The sequence below is a fragment of the Equus caballus genome, chromosome 15 (genome assembly GCF_041296265.1).
Source record: "Equus caballus isolate H_3958 breed thoroughbred chromosome 15, TB-T2T, whole genome shotgun sequence".
In the NCBI taxonomy this organism is placed as follows: Eukaryota; Metazoa; Chordata; class Mammalia; order Perissodactyla; family Equidae; genus Equus; species Equus caballus.
The window spans coordinates 67,135,772-67,144,481 of record NC_091698.1 but is presented as its reverse complement, the minus strand read 5'-3'; the positions used below and the strand labels follow the sequence as shown (position 1 = coordinate 67,144,481).

At 44.8% G+C, this 8,710-nt stretch overlaps 1 long non-coding RNA gene across 1 annotated transcript; it reads right to left on the bottom strand.

The window, feature by feature from the left end:
- Positions 1-1,033: 1,033 nt before the first annotated feature.
- Positions 1,034-7,180, bottom strand: LOC138917750 (uncharacterized). The gene is made up of 4 exons (XR_011426195.1): positions 7,075-7,180; positions 6,660-6,719; positions 5,241-6,102; positions 1,034-1,298 (listed from the first exon to the last, which is right to left on the bottom strand). It is a non-coding gene; the product is annotated as an uncharacterized lncRNA (long non-coding RNA).
- Between the last annotated feature and the right edge of the window lie 1,530 nt (positions 7,181-8,710).

Below are 8,710 nucleotides of genomic sequence, written 5' to 3'. Positions count from 1 at the left end.
AGCCATCTGTTTTACTCATCAATTGCTGCCTAACAAACCATCCCGAAACCTAGCAGCTCAAAACAACCACCATGTTATTATTTCTCACAACTCTGTGAGGTGCCTGAGGCTTAGCTGGGTGGTTCCCCTGCTATTCTTGCTGGAGCTCTCTCAAGTGGCCTCAGTCAGGTGGCAGCTCGGACTGACATATTCAGGATGGCTTCACTCGCATGTCTGCTATCTTGGCAGGAACATCTCACCTGGGACAGTGGGATGGTTGAGGCTCTCTATGTCATCCTGGGCTCACCCTCTCCACGTGGTCTTTCCAGCAGGATGGTCAGACTGATTTGGGCTTGACGATCCTATTAAAAGCCTTGTTAGAATAGAGAGCCCTGGACATGTATATTTATTAGTATGAATAAATGGTTCCCATGAGTGATGGTGTAGTGGAAAAGAACCAGACTTTAGAGTCTAAATTTTAAATCCCGTCTCTACCATATGTGATTCTTGCTTATTAATTAAGGCTCTTTTTGTTGCTGGCAACAGAAATGGATTCTGACTGGCTCAAAGGACCAAAGGGGAGTTTGTTGGAAGGATCACATGGAAGGGTTGACAATCACAACTCAGAAGAAGTTAGCGGCCCTTTCTCAGAGAGCTGCTCCTCACCTGTCTCAACCTCGGTGACTCCTTATCTTTGTGTCTCTCATTCTTTTATTTCAAGTTTCATGTCTACATGTCCCTCAAGATTCTGTTTGACCCAGCCTGGTTCCAGTATCAAATTCCTGGTCAACCAGTCAGCTAAGGCTGGAGGCCAGGGCCACATGGTACAGACAAGCCTGGTGGGCCCCTGAGAATGGGGTGCATGGCCAGAAAAGGAAACCAGTGTGAGGCAGTCGGGGATCCCATGAGGGGTCAGGGGCACTGGGTCAAGTTACTGGTTAGCCTCAGTTTTCTTCACATATAAGGTAGGATAATCCACTTCTCAAATTTGTTCTGTAAGGATTAATCAAAATAATGTCCAAAAGTGCCTGACATAGTAAACACTAAATTTATGGTATCACCAGTATTTTTAATACAGCAATTTTAATACCATGAAGAAATGAAAAGACCAGTAATAGCTTCAGAACATCATCATAGTCTTGAGAGAGCATTCCAGGCTCATCTTGATCTGGCCTTGCTCCAGCTCTGGAATTAGTCATCTCTCCATGGAGCCCTCATTCCTTTTATGGAAAATGGTATTCAGAAGCCAAGATCTGGTGCCCAGATGTGCTCACTGCTGATGGGTTGTCACTGCTTCCAGGGGCTCTCAGGAGACAGAGCTAGAGAACACACACACACATACACACACCCATTTATGTCTACATTTATTTCTCTCTCTCTGTATATGGAAAATCATGAGTTCATATCAATACCTCCAATTCCAATCCAACACCACAGGGTTTATTCTAATTTTCACCCTTTCTATATTTGTTAATTTCCTGATTTTCATGGCTGTTTTATGGGTATGAAGAAGAATGTCCTTATTTGATAGAAATATACACTAAAGTACTTACCTGGTGAGGGGACATGAAAGTAATTTACTCTTAAATGATTTAAGAAAAAAAGGTTCTTCAAACTGTAGTTGCAACTTTTCTTTAAGTTTGAAATATTTCAAAATAATTTTTTTTTTAAGATTTTATTTTTCCTTTTTCTTCCCAAAGCCCCCCGGTACATAGTTGTGTATTTTCAGTTGTGGGTCCTTCCAGGTGTGGCATGTGGAACGCCGCCTCAGCATGGTTTGATGAGCGGTGTCATGTCTGCAGCCAGGATCCGAACCGGTGAAACCCTGGGACACTGAAGTGGAGTGCACGAACTTAACCACTCGGCCGTGGGGCCGGCCCCCAAAATAAATTTTATTTAAAACAAAAACAATCAATCATACAGTGAATAAGTCTATACTACATGGACAGGTAAATTCCTAAAAGGAGAAATGCTGTGTCAAAGGGCCTGTGCTTTTGTAATTTTAACGAATGTTGCCCAGATTGCTCTCCACAGTGGTCTTACCAATTTACATACGCTCCCACCTGGAGGGACTGCAAAACACTCACCCTCTCCAATATGGTGTTTTGTCAAACTTTAAATTTAAAAAAAACAACAAAAACTCAGGGGGCCGGCCCCCTGGCCGAGTGGTTAAGTTCGCGTGCTCCGCTTCAGTCAGCCCAGGGTTTCGCCGGTTCGGATCCTGGGTGCGGACATGACACCACCCATAAGACCATGCTGAGGCCACGTCCTACATGCCACAACTAGAAGGACCCACAACTAAAAAGTATACAACTATGTACTGGGGAGATTTGGGGAGAAAAAGCAGAGGGAAAAAAAATTCAGTTGATGAATCTGTTCTCTCATGTAGTTTTAATTTGCATTTCTTTTATTGTGAGTGAGTCTGAGCATCTTAGAAGCCACTTGAATTTTTCTTTCCTTAAGTGCTCGGTACACAATCTTTACCCATGTTTTTATTGCTTCTTGTTCTTTTATTATCATTGTTATTGTTATTATGACCATTATTGATATGATCTAGGACCTCTAGATATGATGGAAATTAGCCCTAAATGAGTAGTAAATATTTTTCCTATTTTGTCACTTGCTTTTTGACTTTTGTAAACATGGTTTTTGTCATGCAGATATTTTTATTAATATGTAGGCACATATACCACGTCTATTGTATAGCTTTCTAGGTTTTTTTATTTTAAAGATTGGCACCTGAGCTAAAATCTGTTGACAGTCTTTTTTGTTTTCTTCTTCTTCTCCCCAAAGCCCCCCAGCACATAGTTGTATATTCTAGTTGTAGGTCCTTCTAGTTGTGGCATGTGGGACGCCGCCTCAGCGTGGCTTGATGAGCAGTGCTAGGTCCGAGCCCAGGATCTGAACTGGCGAAACCCTGGGCCACTGAAGCTGAGCCCACGAACTTAACCACTCAGCTACAGGGCTGGCCCCCTAAGTTTTGTTCTACACCAACAAAGGATTAAAAAAAAATGTTCCCTGTGGTTTCCTCTGGTTTATGTGTTTAAATTTTAATTATTTATACATTTAGATATTGGGTATATTTGAACTTTATCCTGATAAAACTTTACTTTTTTTCCAGACTGCCAGCCCAATTACTGAATGATTCCTCTTTCCCCACTGGTTTGAAATTTACTTTAACTGTACACTGAATTCCTCTAAGTACTGGGGTCTATTTCTGGGATTTCTGTCTGGCCCACGGATCTGCAGCAGCCGCTCTCTGGAGAGAGCCCTCTCTCTCTCGGTTCTCGCCTGTGTCTCTGGCCACTCCTTCCCAGCCTCCTTTTCTGGCTCTTCCTCCCCTCCCATCCTCCTGCTCTATCCTGGCACATTTTCCCTTCCCTCTCCCAAGCTGAGCCTTAACGCCTTTAAACACCAGCTGTGCGTTGATGTTGTGTGGCACTTACTTCTCTGGCCCAGACCTCTCTCTTGAGCTCCAGACTCATGCAGCCAGTTGTCTTCTCAGTCTCTACTTGGAGGCTTAATCTGCATTTCAAACTTAACGTTTCTGAATCCAAACTCTTGATCTTCCCCAGAACCTCCTCCCACAATGTTCCCTGCTCGAGAAACCGCAGCTCCATTCCTTCTGTAGCTCAAGTCACAAATCTCCAAGTCTTGACTCTTCTCTGCATCTACAATCTCTATCAAGTCCTGTCAGTTTTGCCCTCAAATATATCCAGAATCCAACCAGTCCCACCACCTCCACCACTGCCTCATCGTCTCTCGCTTGGGTTATGGCAACAGCTTCCTAACCGATTTTTCTATGGCAGCCCTGATTCCACCCACCTCCCCTGGACTTTTCTCCGCTCCACAGCCAGAGTGATCCTTTTAAAATGTAAGTCGGATCATGTCTTCCTCTGCTCAAAACCCTCCATTGGTTCCCAAAGTCCCACAAAGTCCCCAGGCCTACCTGACCTGGCCCCCAGCCACCTCAGATATTTTTCCTCTTTCGTGCACTCACTCTCTTGCTGATCTCCAGCTACACTGGTCCCCCTTCTGCTCCTTGAATATGCTAGGAGGACTCCTGCCTCAGGGCCTTAGTACATGCTGTGTCCTCTACTTACAGTGCTCTTCCCCCAGCTACACACATGGCTTTCTCCTTCACCTCCTTCAGGTCTATTGAAATGCCACCTTCTTGGAAAGTCTTTCCTGACAACTCTAAGTAAAATAGAAACCCCACCCTGCACCCTCACCTTCTGTCCCCACCCTGTGCTTACCAACCCTGAAATATTATCTATTTCTCTGTTTGTATGTTTATTTATTATCTATCTACTCTTGCTAGCATGTAAGCCCCCAAGCGGCCAGCGACATTTTCTTTTACTGATGCTCTTCTGCTTCTAGAAGGGTGCCTGATATATAGTATGTCCCCCATAAGTTACTTGTTGACTAAAGGAATGAATGAATGAATCTGTTGTGCTCCTGTAATGCAACATTTTAATTATTGTTACTTTATAATATCTATTTTTCCTTTAATCAAAGACTGTAAGGCCCACTACTATTTTATGTACCACCAAGAAGGAAGACAATTGCTGCCTATTAAACCATAACACAATGCTTTCTTGCCTCTTAAAATTTCAATTTATACTTATTGAAAGAGCACTTTTAGACTTTTGTAGACATAGAAGTTTATATCATACTTGGACATACATAAAATAAAATATAAGCAGAATAAATTGGCTAAGGTAGTCCTAAAATGTCTTCATATTCATATTTTGATTCTGTCCATTGATGTCCTTGTTTTTCCAACCCATATCATCCTTTGTGCCATCAAGAGTACAAGTTTGATGATCCAGCATTTCTTAAAAGAATACCGCACTATTGTCTCTAGGATTTTCTTCCAAGTTGCTGACGATCTCAACCAGTGTTGATGTGTATGGACAGGTGATGACAACTACAGCCTGACTGTCACTGTGATGACACACTTTAATTTCAGAGACGGTAAGTGTAAAAACAACAACAAACAGGAAACGGAATCACTGAATTATGGTGACTTCTGGGAGGGCTAATTCCCCCCACTTACTCTTCTTTTCCAAATTTTTTTCTAGTTCTTCTTGCTTATTTTTCTTTTTTGAGTATCTAAAGTCAGGAAATCTTGTTTGTGCAAATAAATGAAATATATGACAAATAATAAATAACAACAGCACAAGCCAAACCAGATCTAATCGCTTGGTTAATTTGTGTGTCAATTGTGCCTTTTGCATTAGAGTGGAATCAACACATACCTGGCAGTCACTCCCACTCCGTGCTCTTGGCAGACATCGCCAATCCATCAAGGTTCTATTGTTGACGGATGCCAGAGGAAGCCTGAAAATCTTTCTCAACGCAGCATTCCAGGTGGCCGTTACCAGTTGATTAGAGTTGGTGCGTAGCATTAAATTCCCCTGAACCAACAGTCACTCAGGGCATGTGGACATGAAACGGCAAAGAAATGTAAATCTGTTCTCATTTCTTCAACAAGGCAGGATGCACATTTTAAATATCACTAACCCCTCCTTCAGAAAATATTGTATCCATGTATCAGTTGAAAGATGTTCAGACTTCCCCACTGCCCAAGCCAGCTGAATTCAGAGCCAGATCAGACTACCCGTGGATGGAATCATGTAAGAGCCACCAACAACAAATCTGGGAGGCTGGCAGCTATTTTTAGTTTCGAAGTGTTCTTTTTTCCCACCCTACCTATTGAACAACCTCCATGTAGGATCCCTCATTCATCCTGAGAAGCAAATGACTGCTAGCCCAGTCAGACCTCCCAGAAGTCCAACACCTTGTTGTAAGTAATGCTTGTGAATCACTGAGCATCCTGTTGTGATGCAGGCTCTGATTGGGTGGGCCTGGGGTTGGGCTCAGCAGTGCTGGTTCAGATGAGAGAAGAAAGGTGCTAAGTTTATTAGCTCAGGCTGCCAGAACAAACTACCATGGACTAAATATCTTAAAAACGAGAAATTTACTTCTCACACTCACAGTTCTGGAGGCTGGGAAATTCAAGATCAAGGTGCCAGCAGGTAGGTTTCATTCTGAGGCCTCTCCTCTTCGCTTATAGGCTGCTGCCATCTCACTGTCTGTTCACGTGAAGAAACTGCATTCCTGTGCACGCAGAGAGCGAGCTTGTTGCAGGCTTTTAATTAACACCGGCCTTGATATGGGTTCCCCTACATTAAACCCAGCATACGTAGGGTTAAAACCAAATCACTCATCTCCTTCCCCTGTTTCTTTAGTTACACTCATACATAAATATCTGTTTCTTTAACCTTTGTATCCCTGAGCTTCACAACCAATCAGAAGTTACATATTGTTAAAGCCCAGGTAGCCTCACGCTGGGCTCACACGAAAGTTTTGGCCAATCACGGATCCTTGAAGTTTATTACAGGGAAACTGATGTCCAGAGAACATCAAGAAGCTCAGGCTTCCCAGGCCCCCAGCTCCTTGTCTTCCTGGTACTGAAATCCACCATCCACCATGGAGGCGGACAACCAAGGACGCCCACCTGCAGATTCGTTTATCTCACCCCCCGCCCTGCTCCTTGCAAACAGCCTCACAAGGCCAAACGCAGGCTGGTGGGAAAGCAACAAACCAGCAGGTTCACAGGCTTCCCTCTCCCTATAAGCAGCCACATTTCTCACAAACTTTTTAAAACCCCTTACCTGCTTCTTAATGGGGAGGCGTCAGTTCCCAAGGCATTAGCTGGCCGGTACTCCCTTTACCTGGTAAAGAAAATAAAAGCTGTCTTTTTTTTCCACCCAAAACTCCGTTCTCATTATTTGGATTGGCACCAAGTTCAGAGACCGAAGTTTTGGTAACAAGCTCTCTGGTGTCTCTTCTTATAAGGACAGTAGTCCTATCAATTATGACCTTATGATCTCATTTAACCTTAATTACTTCCTTAGAGGCCCCATCCCCAAATACAGCCACACTGGGGGTTAAGGCTTCAACATATGAATTTTAAGGGATGCAAACATTCAGTCCGTAGCACTAAGGAACAGAACACTGAGGGAAAATGTCCTTTGTTGGGTCACTGGGGAAAGCAAGTATTCCCCAGATGCCTACACCAGGCCAGACCTTAACACCTGAGATGATCAGGCTGAAAGATTTATGAGTGATTAAGACCAGCAATATCGTGTTGCTGGCAGGAAGATTCCGTTGTCTGGTTATGAGCCTCAGCATCCTAAAATTGTGGGACGAAGCTTGTTTTCAGTTCATTTTAACAGAGCTTCTCTCTGTGGCAATTCCAGCCAATTAAGGCGACTCTGCAGGCTCCCCAGCAGAAAGGGCTTTGTGTATGGGCTATATTTAGTGCCCAGGTGGCAGGTGGACATCTGCCACGCTGAGCCCGGCACTGCTGTGCTCACCACCCCAGCCGTGTCAGGATGACTCCCGAGGGCTTGTGTGGAGATGTGGAGGCTGCCCGTGCCCTGTGCTAACCCAGACACCTCCCTCCCTGCTCCCAGATGGCCTCGGAAGAGCTGCCTTGGATGGCGCAGTGCCTCTTTATGGGCACCGTGCCCTAGGCCTGCTGGCTTTTTTAAGGGCCTGTAGGAAATGTTTGAAACGTGAATTTAAAGGTATTGGCTCCAAGAGCCAAAAATTTCTAAACTGAGACTAGTGAATGTTAATTAAATGCCCATAAAATGTCAATGGCCACCTACAATTCAACTCTACTGGTGTATATGTCTAATAAATATGTCGTTATATTATTATATAACAGCATTTATATGTGATAATAAGAACAGTATGAATAATTCATTTTAAAAAGCTCAAAAGTATAACGGTTCTTTCAAATTTTCTAGAGCAAAGAGACATGTTTAATATGGGCTGTGGGTGTGTTTGATGTGACATGGAGGTCCTCTATGATCAGCATGCCCAGGGCCTGGGCCAGGCGTGTCCTCTAATGGCCATGAAGACCATGGCCCTTGGGCAAGGCCTGACTCCCACCCCACCTTCAACCATGTTTCTGGGGACGCTTAGCTTGGCCGATACAATCCTGGCATCACCCAGGTCCCAGCACCCTGCAGCAGAGCTTCTCACGGCGTCATCCAGGAACCACCTGCAGCATTTGGAGAGCTTGTTAATAATGCAATCTCCTGGGCCTCGGGACCTAGTGGGTCAGATTAACCGGGAGAGGGCCCCAGGAAGCTGTACTTTTCACAAGCTCCCAAGTGATTCTGATATACACAAGGTATGGGAACCGGTCTGCTTCCTCTTTGGCAAAGAGCTGAGCAGAATTGGTGATAAGCTGGTCTCAGGACATGAAACCAGGACGCTCTGAGGTTCCATGGCAGAGGGCTGGGACCCGACCAAGGACCCAGGGAAGAGGTCTAGGGCTGGAAGGGACATCAGTAAGACCAGCAGACTGGGGCTTGCTTCCTTTCTGGCTCCTGCCTTCTCCCACCTGCCCCAAGCCAGTCTACACGGCTCAGAGCTTGGACCCTGGCAGGAGCAGTTTGGGGCTGGATTAAACTCCAGAACAGGATCAAAGGGATAGATACAGGGCACGGGGGCAGATATGCACTCATTTATTCATTTCTTGGGTGTATATTCATTCACCCAATGTTAATCGAGCACCTATTCTGCACCAAACACTGGGTTGGGTCCTGGCCATATTGCAGCGAACAGAAATGGATAGTGTTACCTGCATGGTGCGGCCCACAGATCTGGCACAGCCACTGGGCAGATGCTGGCAGGGCTGCTTGGGCCT